At 40.2% G+C, this 17,684-nt stretch overlaps 1 protein-coding gene across 6 annotated transcripts in view; it reads right to left on the bottom strand.

Annotated features, from left to right (window-relative positions):
• The window catches only part of LOC127411156 (ras guanyl-releasing protein 3-like), a 48,832-nt gene extending 31,885 nt beyond the window's left edge, over window positions 1-16,947 (bottom strand). For 4 of the 6 annotated variants that reach the window (XM_051646515.1, XM_051646520.1, XM_051646516.1 and 1 more), the window contains exons 1-2: window positions 16,751-16,947; window positions 15,589-15,746 (exon numbers count right to left, since the gene is read on the bottom strand). The gene's annotated coding sequence lies outside the window, so the exon portion shown is untranslated. The remainder of the gene's footprint in view (window positions 1-15,588; window positions 15,747-16,750) is intronic. The other 2 variants (XM_051646517.1, XM_051646518.1) reach the window with 1 other exon arrangement.
• Between the last annotated feature and the right edge of the window lie 737 nt (window positions 16,948-17,684).

Below are 17,684 nucleotides of genomic sequence, written 5' to 3'. Positions count from 1 at the left end.
AAATATGCATTTCCCCCAGTGAGCCTACTTGCACAGACTCTGTGCAAGGTCAGGGAAGACGAGGAGCAGGTCGTTTGGTAGCACCCTACTGGCCCACCCAGACGTGGTTCTCGGACCTCACACTCCTCGCGACAGATTCCCCTGAGGAAGGACCTTCTTTCTCAGGGACGGGGCACCCTCTGGCACCCATGACCAGACCTCTGGAATCTCCATGTCTGGCCCCCAGACGGGATGCGGAAGACCTAAGCGGTCTACCACCCACGGTGGTAGACACTATTACTCAGGCTAGGGCTCCCTCTACGAGGCGCCTGTATGCCTTTAAGTGGCATCTGTTCGCTAAGTGGTGTTCTTCCTGACGGGAAGACCCCCAGAGATGCGCAGTCAGATCAGTGCTTTCCTTCCTGCAGGAGAGGTTGGAAGGGAGGCTGTCCCCTTCCTCCTTGAAGGTGTACGTTGCCGCCATAGCAACACACCACGATGCAGTCCACGGTAAGTCCTTAGGGAAGCACGACCTGATCATCAGGTTCCTAAGAGGCACCAGGAGGCTGAATCCCTCCAGACCGCGCCTCGTTCCGTGATGGGACCTCTCTGTAGTTCTTCAGGGTCTACAGAGAGCCCCCTTTGAGCCTTTGCAGTCAGCCGAGCTTAAGGCACTCTCCTTGAAGACTGCCCTCCTGACTGTGCTCACTTCCATCAAGAGGGTAGGAGACCTGTAAGCGTTCTCTGTCAGCGAAACGTGCCTGGAGTTCAGTCCGAGTTACTCTCACGTGATCCTGAGACCCCGACCGGGCTATGTGCCCAAGGTTCCCACCACCCCTTTTAGGGACCAGGTGGTGAACCTGCAAGCGCTGCCCCAGGAGGAGGCAGACCCAGCCCTGTCGTTGCTGTGTCCAGTGCGTGCTTTACGCATCTATTTGGATCACACACAGAGCTTTAGAATGTCTGAGCAGCTCTTTGTCTGCTTTGGTGCACAGTGGAAAGGAAGCGCTGTCTCCAAGCAGAGGATCGCCCACTGGCTCATTGACGCCATAACTATGGCATATCACGCCCAGGACATGCCTCCCCCGGTAGGGCTACGAGCCCATTCTACCAGGGGTGTAGCGGCTTCCTGGGCCCTGGCCAGGGGTGCCTCTCTAACAGACATTTGCAGAGCAGAGGGCTGGGCAACACCCAACACCTTTGCAAGGTTCTACAACCTCCGGGTGGAACCGGTTTCGTCCCAGGTAGTGGCACGCAATACAAGCGGATAAGCCCGGGATAGCCGGCCGGGTGTATCGTTTGCACATAGTGCCTTCCACCTCCTTTTGAGCTGAAGACGTGCGCCATTAATTCCCAGTAGTGTTCACAAGTTTTGTTCCCTTGTTGACTTCCTCCGAGCCCTGTGGCAGTCGAGTTTTCGGAGACTCGCTGCTGGCCCAGTACACGTGCTAACTAAGTGTCCTGTTCTGAGGTAGGTGCTCCGTATGTGGCGGTTCCCTGTAAGGCTAACCCCATGCGATATATATCTTCCGCTAATTCATTTCCCTGTTGGCAAACTGCGTTTTCCTTGGGCAGAGCCCCTCTGCCCCAGTCTCCATGTTTGTAGTAACTCCTCCCCCATTGGGTAGGATCTACCTTGAAGACTCTCCACATGGTTGGAAAGACCATGTGATGTATTCTTCCACTTAAATATTCCCCCCTTGGGCGAGGTGTGGTCTCCGTGGTGTCTTCCCCTTGGGAGGGACACCCCCCGACTAGACCTGGTGGCCCAGTCGGATAATCCCCCTTCTTTTTTAGGGAGTGGAAAAAAGAGAAGGGGAAAAGAGGCCACGACTGGGATAAGCCTGTCTCTATCTCTTGGGTAGTCGACTTGTCCCCAAAGGGCCGTTCGACACTCATAACTATGTTGGGGAGGTTACGTGTCGACCTGGTTTGCTGGCTATGAGGCACACAGTAGTCTGCCCACCACACACCGCCAGTTCACGTAACACAGTTCAGCCAATTGTGACATTTCCTATAGGGACCCCTAGTGTCACTACATCGACACAACATCGAGTGAGTGACAGATAGGGAACGTCATGCTTACTTGTGTAACCTCCGTTCCCTGATGGAGGGAACGAGACGTTGTGTCCCTCCTGCCACAACGCTGAACTACCCGCTGAAATGGCCTGACCTTATATTGGCTCCTCAGCATAAAACCTGAATGAGTGGTTGCATACCAGCTCCTTTTATACCCGTATGTCCAGGGGAGTGGCATGCAAATACCACTCGCCAATTTTCATTGGCCTTTTATCAAAGACCAGAGGTGTCTCGGGCTCCCAAGAGTGACCCCTAGTGTCACTACATCGACACAACGTCTCATTCCCTCCATCAGGGAATGGAGGTTACACAAGTAACCATGATGTTTTAATAGTGCAAAATAGAATACAATAAATGCAATAAATGGATGTCTATATACAAAGTTCATCACCAAATTACCACTTCATATTTTCATGAAGCCCACTAAGCTGAAAAAGCCCATAGCAAAAGATAGAGCGAGAGGATTACTCATTGAGAAAAAGCGAGGACTCAGAATTTGAATGTGATGAATATGGTGATCCCAACAGCATACAGGGAGATCTCAGACTGAAGACGCTTTCCATAAGTCTCATAAAAATCAAAAAGCCAAAATGAACCTAAGACACGTACAGTATTTCCCTTATTCACTTACCATAGATTCTTCACATAAAGATCAGAAAGAGGCAGTGGTGTAATTCTGAAGAATAACTCCCTAGAGTTGCTGTGGTTTATGAGGAATGGAGAACTCTCACACACGCACAGATTGTGATCAGCTGACTGATACATCTCACTGTCCTCCACACCTGTTTGTAAACACCAACGCACATCAGACGGCCATATGACCAAAATCACAGCCAATCAGAGTGACAGAAGGGCTCAGAACATGAACGGGGGACAGAGTGAGACAAATACTGATGGCAGAGAAGAATGAGAAAGAGTTAATGAGATGACACGAGAACAATTTGCTCACATATCAGACATCCCTTTAGCTTGCAAGCAAATTTTACTATACAAGAGAAATATCTAGGCAATGAGATATTTTAAGTGCAGAGAAAAACTAGAAAAACGTATATTGACCATAGAAATTTTTGTGAATCTTAAGGTCCAGGTTTTCCACAAAAAAAAAATAATGGGACACCATGTTGTACTGTAGTCATGGAATGTGTCAGAATGAGAAAATGATACAGAGCACTGTGACTATGCAAAACAAACAAAAGATCTTTGAGCAAGAAAATAAATAATCTGATGTTAAGAGAGACGAGAAAAAGGGAGGACCGACTGCCTCAGTAAAGAACAGATGCAGCAGATGTATCAGTCTCTGGCAGCAAAAGACAAACATCTGCCCTCTACATCTGTGTGTATTTGTGAGAGATAATGTCACTGGGTTCTCAGTGAACTGGTCTGCAGCTGTTCAGACCTAGACTGACCCTCAGAGGTCAAAGAATACTGTGATACAGACAATTTCATCTCTCTCCAGGTATATGTAATCTCAATTCTGTTCAAATCCCATGCCCTTTGATTGTGGGTAAAATCCCTGATATAGAGGTCACAAATATTTAATACTCTTCCTCAGTCCATAAGAAAAGCAATGGACAAAACAGAGCTTCTCCACAAGTCACAGTCATGTGACCTTCTCATTCCTGTATGGGTGAACATGTATTTTCATTATTAAGGCAATGACATTTTAACAGTTTTTAAATCTTAGACTGTGGAAACTAAGCTCCCTTGCAAAACATCTAGTAATCCCTCCAACACAAAACAAGCAGACTTTGCAATCACAATCAGAATCTGATCCATCTCTCTACTCCGACAGCAATAAGATTAGACAACAAATTACTCTTAAGATTTTTCAGGGCAATGCTCCTATATTCACAGAATTTTAGGGCTTTCCTATGGTCAGTAGTCCCCATTGCTAATCTAGATAAGACAAAACGTACACGCATCAATGCATGCACGCACACACGCACACAAACACACACACACACACACACACACACATCTTGGTCAAATTAACCATTCACACAAAGCCAGAGACCTGCAATCAGTAAATGAGTTACCTCTCTGCTACCTCATTATCAGACCGTCATCTAAAGCTTCAGCCCAAAGAGACAACAGCCGATTACCTCTGGCAGTCATTCTGTAAAGCCTGATTTACTACAGATGAGTCCAGAAAACCCAAAACACAACACCACCAGCGGTTCCAAATCAGATCAGTGAGTCCCAACCTGAGAGTCTGGTGGTTTGTTTGTGCACCTTTGAGATTTATATCATACAGCAAAATATGAAACATCATTCAGTTAGTAGATAAAAGAACCCATTAAATCACTTGATGAGAGCAGTTTTCTTTACTGTGTTGACGTATTTGAAAAAGGAAGCTCTGGCGGGACATATTGAAGGGCTTTCGAAGTCACATCTATGATTTACTACTTGCCATGATCTATGATTTACAACTTGCTAGTAGGTTGCAGGTGATACATTTTGATATAAAGGGTTCAAAAATTCTGTGGGAAGAGTAGAAAATGCTCTGGAAAACTTGTGGTTGGAGTCACTTTCTGGACTACTGCTAACATTTTGCTGCACACTGCAATGGGACCAAACAGGAACTAGAGTCTGTGTGAACTGGCTATGTTGAAAAAGTTTAATCAAAGTAACTATCCAGAGGAACAAAAAGATGTGTATAATTCATAAAGCAGTGGCTGTCACTTGTTCCTCACACTGAGCTGAAACTTCCCTGACCTTCCCCAACTGCATGTATTTTTAACAAGCCATGTTGACGCTAACCTACTTAAAAGTTACTTTAACATAAGTGGGCAGGTCTTTTGTTCATTTGGTCATTTATTTAAGACCTGAAACAAAAATAACTAGAGTGATCTGACCCATTGAAGAACTGGAAAAGATCAGCAAATCATGACACCTTTGAAAAATGCTCAAATTACGACATGGTTTTAAGGCTGGAATGCATTTAGTTTGAAAGGAACTGCTTTCCCTCACGATCAGAAATCTGCCCCAAAGATTAATAAATAGGAGGGATTTGTTACTGATTTTATGGCATATGGCTTTTGCAAGATGTGACAGATGGGAAGCAGTTTTTAAACACAGAATTTGACATGTCATTTAAAGGAACAGTTCACCCCAAAATGAAAATCTGTCAGCAATTACTCATTGAAAATATTCTCCTTTGCAGGATCTCTCAAATCTATTCAAATTTAGAACTTGAAAAAGCGTCACACCAAGTTTGACGTCATTGAAATCGAACACCATTGGTTCTAGCATGTCTCATAAGCCATAACAACAAGCCAAGTTTGAATATGCAGAAGTACGAATGAGATTTGAGACTTATGCTGGAGGGCAACAATTTTATTAAATATCAACTAAACCTTTGGTCTTTTCCTCACAAAAAGCAATAATGTGTCTTCAGAAGGCTTGAAATATAGTGCATAGGTTGTGTATGGACAACTGTTATGGTTGTTTTATGGTGCTTTTTTCCTTTTTGTAGCTTGATAGCCCCTATATGCTTTCATTAAGAGTTAATACCTCTTTTTGTTTTCCACTGAAGCAATCACTTTTGGAATGACAGAAGGGTGAATAAATGATGACAAAATGTTCAATTTTGGGTGAACTATTCCTTTAAAACAATGTAACATAATCAAAAACTGTTTACAACCAAAACATGATTTATGCAGAGAGAGAGAGAGAGAGAGAGAGAGAGAGAAGGGAACAGAATGGTTAGTGTATTAATGAGAGAGAGAGTATCGTAGAAAGTCAGTGATGTATCAAGCTTTGGCCACTCTCTCACTCTACAATGTGAAATTCTGTGAGAGGACATGAGAACACCATGTGGCACTAGTGAATGTGAAAAATATTCATTCTTGTTCTTATTCTCTCTTGTTCTCTCTCCCACTGTTCACTGATGCATATGAAGGGATTGTTTGTCTAAATGGCGAGTGGACTTCCTTCTATTCTGGCCTTTTCCTGTCTGTGTAGCAGGCGTCCCTGTGCCAGGCTAAAAATACTCCCAAACACACAGTAAACTGAAGCGCAACACACAGGAACCACGTCACCAATCTGTCCTTTTGTGTGTGTGAAGTGAGGTGTGAGAGAAAGAAAAAGATCATGAGGGAGAGACAATAGTCAAAAGTGTTATCCTTGTATCATTACTGTCCAGTGTTGCCAGATTCCGCAAGGAAAAACAAGCAATCTTGTCTGGCAAAACAAGCCCAAAATAATTGACTTGCCTTACCTACAATAGCCTAAGAAAGTGGCCTGTTTTTCTTCTAGTGGGGGATAGGGGGATATTTATGGATTATGGAGATTGGATATCATTTCTTTGATTAATTGTCACATAAACTTGCATAACACATAGGTTGAAGGAATAGTTCTCCCAAAAATGTAACACAAGGAAAAATGTTAAATAATTTTGACATTGCTATTTTTTCCATGCAAAAAAAAAAAAAAGTGAATGGTGACTGATGCTATTTTCTCTAAGAGTCTGCCTAATGTGAGCGTTTGGGAAAGGCTACAACACAAGAGGAGAGGAGCAGCAAACTACTTAATAATGACGTTATGTAGAGTGCAGGTTTGAACAGCACGAGGAAAGATTTCACAGCTGTGATTAGTGGTTGGTTACACTTTATTTTGCAAAAGGAGCCAAGCATTAGTAAGCCTCAAAACGCAACTGATTTCTGGAAAAAAGCCTGGAGTCGCTTACAATTTTGGGAAAGTTACTCAAACAAGTAATCCAATATAAATTACTAATTCATTTTCTAAAAATGAAATCAGATTACTTTACTGACTACTTAATCGAAAAATTCATAATTACTTTTAAGTTACTTTCTAAAACACTTTTAACAGAATTATGTTTTTCTGATCAAAGAATTTAAAATAATGTTTATATTACCTCCTTTTTCGTTGTCGCACTCAAGTCATAAACTCAGCCCCTCACATTTCTCCCTTGCAATGACTCGTGAGTGATTCTGTCACAGAAATGCAATTTAATTCTAAATAAATTCATAAATTATTATTTTAGAAAAATGTGCAATCCAAGAAATAGACTTAGTATTTAACAATTGATTGAAAGAAAGTAACTGTAATCTGATGCATAATGTAATGCGCTACAGTACTTTTTTATAAAAAAGAAATTTGATTACAGTAATGAATTACTTTGTAATCAGATCGTGTTCATAACGCGGACAAGGAAATTACAATCTACCATGCTTTCTTTCTCGCACACTCCCATTGCCACTGCAAGTTAAAATAAAAGGCAGGTTCTTGTTTTTTCCAGTCAGTGGCTTTTGAACAGGATGTCATCAACACACAGTGGATCTGTACTATGTGGTTTCCACCTTCCCCAAAAATAATCAACCCCAAGTAACTATGGCTTCAATAAACAGCCTGACCTTGATCTGATCTCAAATGAGACTTACAAAACAATTGCAAATACATCAAACTTGCCACCTGAACAAAAACGAAGGATGTTAACTCCATGCTCAAACTATGGGCAACCCCAATTTTCAACTCTCTTTTGTTTCATTGCCCGTTACTCACATAAGTGGCAGATATACTAAATATGACCACACACCATGCAAAAATTCAGATCCTTTTTTCCAGGACCATGCTTCCATTCTTGGAGAGGATGAGCCCCTCTGGTTACCATGGTGAGGAGAATTTATACTGAGACAATAGAACTTGCCACCCAGCAGGTTGTCATTCAATTCCCAATATTTACGGGCAGGAATTACTCACAGTTTACAAATCACCCACTTCAGACCCCTTTGCATCAATTTTCCCCCATGAATGCTAGCATTTTCCCATCTCGTGGCTTTTTTCGAGGCCTTGTTTTAGCAGGTCTGAGTGAGGCATGAGCTCTTCGATCTGTCTGTGGTTTCAGTTCGCAAGAGTACAGAGGTGAAGACAGGTTTCAGAACGGAAGATCTTTGCACAAGTAACAGCTTGGTAATGCTCAACATGCAACAACTGAATTTAACTCAAGTTTCAGGTGAAAATCACATTTCGAAAACACTGCACACTAAGGAAAAAGATGAAGGAAATGGAGTCTTCAACCAAAAACGTGGATGTGGCATTAGGTCTTTTAAAATGGAATTTTAGTAAAAAAAAAAAAAAAACAACAACACTTGGTGTAAGAATAGCTCAAATTTTCAACATAGTAGCAGATATGACACGAAAAACCAGTGTGCTACTGTGTATATCACTGCACAGCACCCATTGAAATAAGTTCTGTAATTTTTTATACGTCAGGCACTATATCTTCTAGCAGAAGGATGGAGTGCCATTTAATGAATTTTCTTATAAAATAATGTTTCAAAGAAACTTTTTGCCCTCAATATATTTATTAGTAAGCATTTTGACAGCGATTAGGAATGAAAGACCATGCTATATTGTGAATAGTCATGCCTAAAGGGGTTGCAGACACAACGCACAGCAACGCTATAACAACATACTTTAGATGCCTGTGACAAGCTATATTTACTTGGTAATCCAAGGTATTTCATTGAAAACTATGGTACGAACATGGGTCATGTCCAAAAACATAGTATTACCTTGGTGCCCTGTCCAAATCACCATGATAGTAGATGGTACTTTCTATGTACTGTTTCCTTAGTTATGCTTCAATAAATATTTCATGTGGTATTACATGGACAGTACCATGAATTCAAGAAACTTGACAAAGTGGGCCATGGCTACTCTGAAGGACCCTTATCCACCCTCTCTCTCTGTGAATTTGTGTGTGTGTTTGTGCATTATGTGTGTGTGACATTAGCAGCTGTTTTTCTGTCCTCTTTCCTGTTCTATTAAAAGGGATGCAGACCATCTTGTTTCGTCTCCTTGAGTAAAAAAAAGAACCAGCTAAACACAAACAATGAGCACATTTCCTGCTCAGCCAACACAGTTTGTTTCACACTGTCAAAATGTTTGTTTCAAAAGGGTAGGTGAACAGCAGCATTGGGCTATTGTCACTAATGTCACTTGTATAAGTCCTGTAGTAAAACATTAGTATTCTGTCAGTAGGTGACAGATAACAGTTTAAAGGGTTAATTAACAAAAAACAAAAAAAAGACAATTTTCTCAGCATTATCTCACCCCAGTGCATGTTTTTCTTAATAGGCTACACATTTTTATTGAAATAATGTGTAAAGAGGTTTGGGTTTATATTTGGGCTTTGTGCAGGCCAGTCAATTTCTTCCTTAACATACTCAGTAAACAATTTTATTTGTGGCATCCTATGACAGTGTCACATTGAAAATCATTGAGCTCCTTGGTCCGCTTTAGTCTACTGAAAATGTTTGTCTAAGGAGATTGACTGTATGCTTGATTTTATGCAACTGATCTGATAGTAATAGCTGAAATTGTTAAATAGCTCAAACCAGATAAATAGAACTGGGTGTCCACATACTTTTAGTAATTTTGGTCTCTGCTTCTTTCAATAACTGTTTTGTGCCTGGTGAGCTGAGGTTTATGTCACATGAAAAATTCCAATTTACCAAACATTTACTTGGACTTCACATAAACCATCTTAGAAATTCCTTGAAACATCATATTGAGCAGTTGAACTGTTCACAGGCGGATTGCTTTGTTCTGTAATCATGACTAACACATTTATCCAGGCTTCATACTTGCAAAACGCTTCCACATAACTCTTATCAAACTCTAGGAAACAAGTCTTGGGTAATGTTACATATTATAATGCATCTGTAGTGAACTCTGTAGAGAAGTGTGGATGTGATAAAAACTCAATTTTTCTGGGTTTTTTTTTTTTTACAGGTAACTTTTAAAGATTCTTTTAGGCTGTGTGACATTTTGTGACAGCAGTTATGATACGTCAACTCATGTGTGACTGAGTGAATTCATGCATGCTGTTTGAATATGAGGAAATGTTACAGGTACACTTTACATACCTAAATAAAGCACTGCATTATGCTTGTCTGACACATGCAGTAACATTTGACTGAACCGAGTACATCTCTGAGATATTACTCATTACTGATCAGGTCAGAAGAGCTGCTGAAAGGCTAACCCCTCTCAGAGATAAAATAGTGCATGTGTACCTGATTTAAGGAAGGAGACAATGTCAGAAAGAGAGCTATAAATAGGAAGAAACAGAACAGCAAAAGAGAGTGTGCTCAGGGATTTCATTTAAAGGAGAAATGTGTTTTTTAATGTTGGAATACTTTCTCCTATCTAAGCTATGTAAGGCATTTGTAGGTTGCTTTCCCCAAACATTTTAAACACTGTACCTCTGTGGCAATAGCTTTGTTTTGTTTGACCATCCTGACCAGCCCAACATAGTGACATTGACCTAACTAATGGTTTGGGGCGGGGTCATCTGTTTGCCGACCAATAGCAGACAGGGGAGTTTTCGGGAAACCCATTTGAAATCAGTCATAATATTTGCTATTTTATTTAGTGTCGGTATTAATGCAGACATTATACTCTTCACCTTTAAAAAAAAGTGTTATTTCTAAATAAAGACAGCACGATCGCTAATGATTGAACCGTTATAATCAGTTCTGTCATGAAAATTCTCAGAATAAATTTAAGGTGTTATAATGGATATGACAAGTTGGTAGGTTGGTCTTCACTGATTAGATCTGCTTATGCAGAGCGAGTACGAAGACTTGCTACTGGTAGAACATACACAGACATTATGTGTTGATGTAAGACATGCTGCTGCACAATTAGATATACTGTATAAAAAATATGCTGCATCAAACAAGTAGTACATGCTCCTGCAGGACAACTGAACGTAAAATCCTCTTGAAGCAGATCTAGACCAGTGATAGGAGGAGGGTTTCAGAGAGAAAACTCTCAAAGTGTGTTGCCGTGAAACAGGCTTACCTGCAAACAACTGAGGCAATTTAAATGTTATTAAAAAAAATAAGCACACTGATTGGCTAACAGATCAAAGTCAAAGGGCCTTTCAGCTGCACCATGCGAGCTGATTTGCTTAACAGAATACTAGGGCTGTTCAAGACTAGTCTACTAAACGGTTCTGATGCTGCTAGTCGACACTGGAATTACTAGTCGGTTAATATTTTTCCCCATTAAACTGTTCAACATTTTTACACATTTAAGTACGTTTGGCTTTATATTTTTATAGAGGCTGCACTTAAATGACAGTCATATTAATGTTACACATTTTAAATATAATTAATAATACAAATATTATTGAAAAAAAGGATATCTGGAGCAGATACAACATTTCATTGCACCTCAGGCTGCGCATGCTTCTTCCCTCTCTCACTTGCGGCGCGCAAAAGAAATTGTCCTATTTCTAGACAAGCAAACTCAGCAAAGTAGCTATGAAATCACTTCGGTGGTGGTGCAGGAAGTGAATGGCTTGAAAGTCGGATGTTTTCACATTCGAGTCTTTTTTCCAGTCGAGCAGGCTTTTTCAAGAGCAGGATAGTCGCCTCAGGTGAGTCAAGCCCCATCTTTCACCGGACCATGTTGACGTGTTAATTTTGCTCATCAAAAAATTTATGCTTTTGAGTAAGTAGTCTAGAAAATGACTGTTTTAGGCTAGGAATGCTATGCTGATTAAGAAGGCTATTTTCAACGAGGTGCCGACTGCTTAATTGTTTAAAATATCTTTTCTTCTGTGTGCACGTCATGTTTAGAATACATTAGGTTTATTGTAGGCTACATCACAGGCCTATTTTTTCTATCCTATAGCATTTTTTATTTTACATCGTAACTGTTATTGGTTAATGTTCTTTACAGAACAGTTGTCATATTAGATCAATGGCTAATACATTTTAATATGTTAAGTAACTTTTACTTGGTGAATTCCATTTAGAAAAGGCTATTAGGGTTGCTATATTGGAAATAATAATGCAGACGAGCACGCGCAGATAAATGCCCTTTTCAGTGGAATTTAGCGTCGGATTTGGAATAGATTAAGTATTTTAAATGGGTCACATAAACACAATTTGTTTTACTGTTTTCTGAATGTTGGTTTATTTTTAGACTAATTGACTTTAAAATTTCATTTTAACGTCAGTGAAATTAGTTGTTCCACACATCCCTAGGGACCGATCAGCTTGCGGTATTTAGAGCTCCATGACTGAACTTAGAATCACTAGTAAGAGACCAATATATGAGTTGACAATTGATCAGCAGATATTTTCAGATTATCAATACTAGCCATAACTATGCATCCTAGATCAATATTCTGTATGGGTTGCGCCAATTAAAAGTAGTATTTTTCAAATCTATTACTACTCTTGACAATGGAAAAAAACCATATTGGTCGACCACTAATCATCAGAAAACTAGGTTGCTGTTAAGCTGACACATTCAGTTTTAAGTGGAAAGAACAGGTGCAAGCCAATGTGAGGTCACTGAAATACGCACATATCGGTATCAGAAAAGGAAAAACTCACAGTGTGAATATCCTTTAGCAAAGCCAGTCTACTGTATAATCACTCTGATATGGACAGAAGATTGACACATAAGTATGCACACACAGGAGCACTTGATCTATAAATAATCATAGTTTACTGGAAACTATGGCGCAAAACCATTCTGCAAATAACATGGATAAGAGAGAGAGAGAGAGAGAGAGAGAGAGAGAGAGAGAGAGAATAGAGACATACAGAGTCCAACTGCAGACAGGACATGGAAGAAAGACAAGTGAGATAATAAATGAGTGAGAGGTAGAGGAGTGAGACAGTGAGGAAGGACCATCTATGTGACAGGCACATGCCTACACTTACTATAGGCTACTCTCTGTAACTGCAGAAACAACAGCACTGTATGTGTGTGTGGTGTGTGTGTGTGTGTGTGTGTGTGTATGTGTACTTGTAGTTCTATAGAATCCTGTAGTTCTCTTGTCCCGAGAGCAGTTCACAGTACGTTTATACACATATGCACATAATTTCTAACTTCTAAAAGTGCACCAGAGTTCTTTACAGTTAGCACGTTTATATGTACGTGCACCAATTAAGCCGACAATGTATGAAGTCATGCAAACACTTTAAATTACGTTCATTCATCGGGGTAAGGTCATAAATGTTTAAATCATCAACCAATCCACACAAATACATTTTAGCCCATTACCCCAATTTCACGTTGCATGTAAACACCTTTTACCGGCTTTTCCACATATGCTGTATGCATATCTGTTTAAGTTTTGATGTCAAAAAAAGGGAATAATCAAATGATTTCAAATGTTCAAAGGTCTTTTTGAATAAGATGATTTTTGGTAGTTATCAAAAAACATTACTGATTATGTATTGGTGTGCTCAGTCGCCAACTCTGAATAGGGTCTTTAGGAGCCTGTAGAAAGGCCATAGGTTAATACACAACCTAGGCAGAGGGCTCTAACATGCTGTATTAATCCTATTTTTATAAAAAATGACAAAACAATAATGAATGTCTGTGATTTTTCCTTGAATTTACTAGCATGTCATATCTTCACCCGAATGAAAAATAGACAAGAGTTCACAAAATCAGATGCCGTGGAAATCAAACACAAGTTGCTGAATAAATACAGTAAGGTTATGCTGAGTGAGAGTGAGCAAGTGAAATAAACTGAAAGAGAGGAAGCATGTGTGCATGTGTTTGTAAGAAAAAGTCAGTGCATATACAAGTGTGAGAGTCAGAGAGAACGAAGATGTCCTTGGGCCACGCTCATCACTATGACTAATGAACAAGAGTTTAAATTCAACCATAGATTCTGTCTTGAAATACAATATTTGAGCTAAGTGCAACATGAACAAACTGAAACAGCATTATGTTAACCCACTACTGCCACCGTCACTCTCTAACCTAATATTTCTAAATAGCAGGATTTTTTAAAAATACAGCCATGTCATAATTATTCAACCCCTATTGCATGTAGCTGTTTCTTAAATATGTAAGGCTACACAAGTAATTGTTTTAAAACAAAATTAAGTCATCAGTCTGCAATGGCTTTTATTTAAGTTTTAAAATGTAAGTTTAGCATTGTAAGCAAAAATGTATTTCTATGCAAAAATGCAATTAAAAATAAGTCTCAAAAGCTAAAAGTGGAGATTATTTCATTACACAAGAAAGGTCATGGCTAAAAGTACATTTCCACGGCACTTCAATTTCCAATAGACAAAGTTGGCCGCACCATTCGTACATTTTTAAAATATGGTACAACAGCAACCTTCTTGGGGTGTGGAAGAAAGCAAAACTTCACCAAGGAAATGTTGACTTGAATATTCAAGAAGTAATAGAAAAGAAGTAGGAAAGACCTGTGGAGTCCTGGAAGAAGGTTTTATAGACATATGACACTAAACTGAAAATGAGTTTTAGACCCATGGGTCAGCAGTACGTCTGGAGTAAGATGACAAGGTGATGACAAGAACGACACCATCCCCACAGTAAAGCATGGAAGTGGGTCAGTCCTGTTATGGGGGTGTTTTGCGGCTGCAGGAAATGGCTACCATGACTATGTGACTGACACCATGGATTCTTTCAGGTATCAGGCCATTTTGGCATGAAAAATGTGATGCCTTCAGTGTGTAAATTGAAGCTCGGTGATCACTGGACTTTCCAGCAAGACAATAACACCAAGGATACATCCAAGTTGTCCAAAATCTGGTTCAGGGATAGGTCATGGAGTGTCCTTAAATGGCCCTTTCAGTCCATCATTAAAATCCCATTGCAAACCTTTGTTGGGATTTAAAGGAAGCAGTGGCAGCACAGAAACCAAAAAATGTCAATGAGCTGGAAGCTTTTGCTCATGAGAAATGTGTAAAAATTCTAATAGAGAGGTGTCCGAAGCCTGAGAACACTTACCTGAAACATTTAATTGCTGTTATTAAGGATAAAGGATGCTCCACAAATTATTGACTTTGGGGGTTGAATATTTTTGATGGAGAATTAGTTATTTTTTATTAAAAAATTTGGGTAAACTGAACTCTTTGTTCTCAGAATCACTCAAATGTGTTTTAAAAACTTTGACTGTTTACTGAGGTTTTAGTTGATGTGTTTTAATTCACATCACCAGAATGTATTGCTGGTCAGGGGGGCTGAATAATTTCGATTGCAACTGTACTAGGGATGGGCATTTTGGTCATTTTGCCTACTTGAGTACTCGGACTCGTCAAGTACTCGAGGGGCAATGACATGTACATAACTGTATATATAATAACATGCCTGACAAACGTCTTTGGCTGCTGCATTGCGTCTTGTTGTTCCAGTGTATCATCTATTCATTATTATAGGCTGTTTTAAAATAATCTGTTACAAAATGTACAAAAGATTGCATAATCAAAATATAATGAATCATATTTTGTCATTATGTAAAGATTCACTGCCCAACTCAATGAAAGAATAAGAACAATGCCCGTCTGTCTGTTCTTCCTTCAGGATACCGTAGTAATCGCACACCAGTTTTTTAAGTGACTGACTGAACCGTCTATTTTCAAATCGCAGTTGGCTTAACAGGAGACAACATAACCATCGCGTTTTTAATATGCGTGTTAAGCTGAAGTTCAGTTTTAAAGACTTTATATTCTGTTCCATTTAGCTGCACTTTGTCTAGCTGTTTGAAACACTCACCTGCTGCACGTTGAGTCCACTGCCACTCGCCTGGTGTGTGTGTGTCTTCCCAAGTGTTTGCTCCTGTGGGGAAAGCCGCAATGCTCCGTATTGTTGTTGCTGTGATGATTCATGAAGTGTTCCATTCAACTCAGAGAGTCGGAATTTCCACCTTTCAACTGGGGAAAGTGCAATGGAATGACACATTATGTTGGACTTCTAACTTGGAAACTCGTGCGGAAATCTTCAATTCCCATTTCGTCGAGATGCAGGTGTGTGTAACGTGTGTTACAGAAACATGTTGGCGCCCGGGGCAGGGAGGTTTACAGTCAATGACAAACATTCACTTTTATTAAATAATATCCATTAACCAGTCAATTTTCTTACATTAAATGATAATAAAATGTGTTTAGCAAACGTTTTGCAGAGACAGATATTCAAAACACGGTTAATTACACTCTCTTTTGATTATCGTAATGATAGCATTACAGCGTCGTATATCAGTTTGGTTGCAATAAGACGTCTCTGACAATCAATGTACCTCTCAAAATCACAACACAATCAATCTCAAAATTAAAAATAATCTCCCTCTTTGACACGTTTGTGTTTAGTTGTCAGGTAATTGTTACTGAATTTTGAATTAAGTGAAAAGTCACATCAAGCATGATCACCATCAATCATTGTTTTCATGATCAATCATTGCTGCCACGTCCGAGTACCCGAGTACTCATGCCCATCCCTACTATCTTCTCACACACATACTGACCGAGAGCCCTGTTGACACCAGGGCTGACAAATCAATTTCAGTGATTCCTTCACTGCCTCCTTTACTCACACAAACACAACGCAACATGACACAGGACAACAAAAGATGAAAATCAATCAGAAACAAAGTTTGTGACCTTGGAATTCCAGATCTCTCCATGTGAAACATGTTTGTGTGAAGAGGGTGAAATGTCCTTCTGTACTCTTCAGATTATCAAAGTAATACCATCATACTACAGCAAACACATTTCAGTGTGTGTAGTGTGTACTACATAAAAGCACAACTAAAGTCAAATATGTCAGTTTATCATTTTAGTTTGTGTATAACCACAGAACAACTGGCTTCCTCTAGACATGAGTATGAATGTAGTGCACTCTTTAAACAGACCGTTATGTGATCAAAGGAATTAGTTCTTACCTGGCCGTGGAGATGAGAGGAGCTCTTTTGACTCAGCAAAGGTGTGAATCACACAGCGTAGTTCTTTGCAAGTTCATGCCACCCTCTTAATAAGAAAGACAGTAAAAAGAAAGCATATAGGTAGTAGACTGTCAGATACAGCACACACACTGTTCAGTGACATCAAAGCCGAGAGAATCAACAAGAGTGTGGTGTGCAAGAGCTGAGCATGTGATACTGACCCTACATAGATGCATGCTGCCTCTCTCCTCCCCTTTGTCTCTCTGGCACTCCCTCCCCCTCTCCACTCCTCTTTCATTCAGTCCCGCCCATCATTTTCCTTCTGTCTCTTCACATCCCTCCATCAGTCAATCATACTGTATGTACCTTTCCTCCTCCTCCACCTCTCTCTCTTGCTCTCTCTCTCTCTCTCACACACACACACACACACACACACACACACACACAATTCAGGAACAAGCAGAAGGGTGACATCATCATCGGACTGTCTTTGGCAAATCATTCCTTGTAAAAATGTACCATGTTCCAGTGATGTTATTACCATGGTATAATGGTAGTGGCCTAAAAAAAAAAACTAAAACCATGATATTACCATGGTACTTTTGTTAGGGGTGAACACTGATATGATTGTTATCAATGCCCTAACGGCCTGTGGAGGTGTCGACCCCTTTTGGAATAACCCCGCCCCCATATGGAGATCTCCGGCCTGCAGTTACTGACTTGGGCCAAAGAGCTCGAGGGGTTTGGGCGGCCCGTCCAGCTTGACACATAAACACTGGCACGACCAATGGTGCAGTTTGAGGCAGGACTATCTGTTTGTACAAACAATGAAAGATGGGGGGGAGTTTAAAACGGGCATATTGATTAAAGTCAAACAAATCCCACAGATACAATGAGGAAACCCAACAAACCCATTCCGTCGGTGTGACATGAC

Source organism: Myxocyprinus asiaticus, chromosome 20, assembly GCF_019703515.2.
Source record: "Myxocyprinus asiaticus isolate MX2 ecotype Aquarium Trade chromosome 20, UBuf_Myxa_2, whole genome shotgun sequence".
In the NCBI taxonomy this organism is placed as follows: domain Eukaryota; kingdom Metazoa; phylum Chordata; class Actinopteri; order Cypriniformes; family Catostomidae; genus Myxocyprinus; species Myxocyprinus asiaticus.
This window is presented reverse-complemented; position numbering and strand designations above follow the sequence as displayed.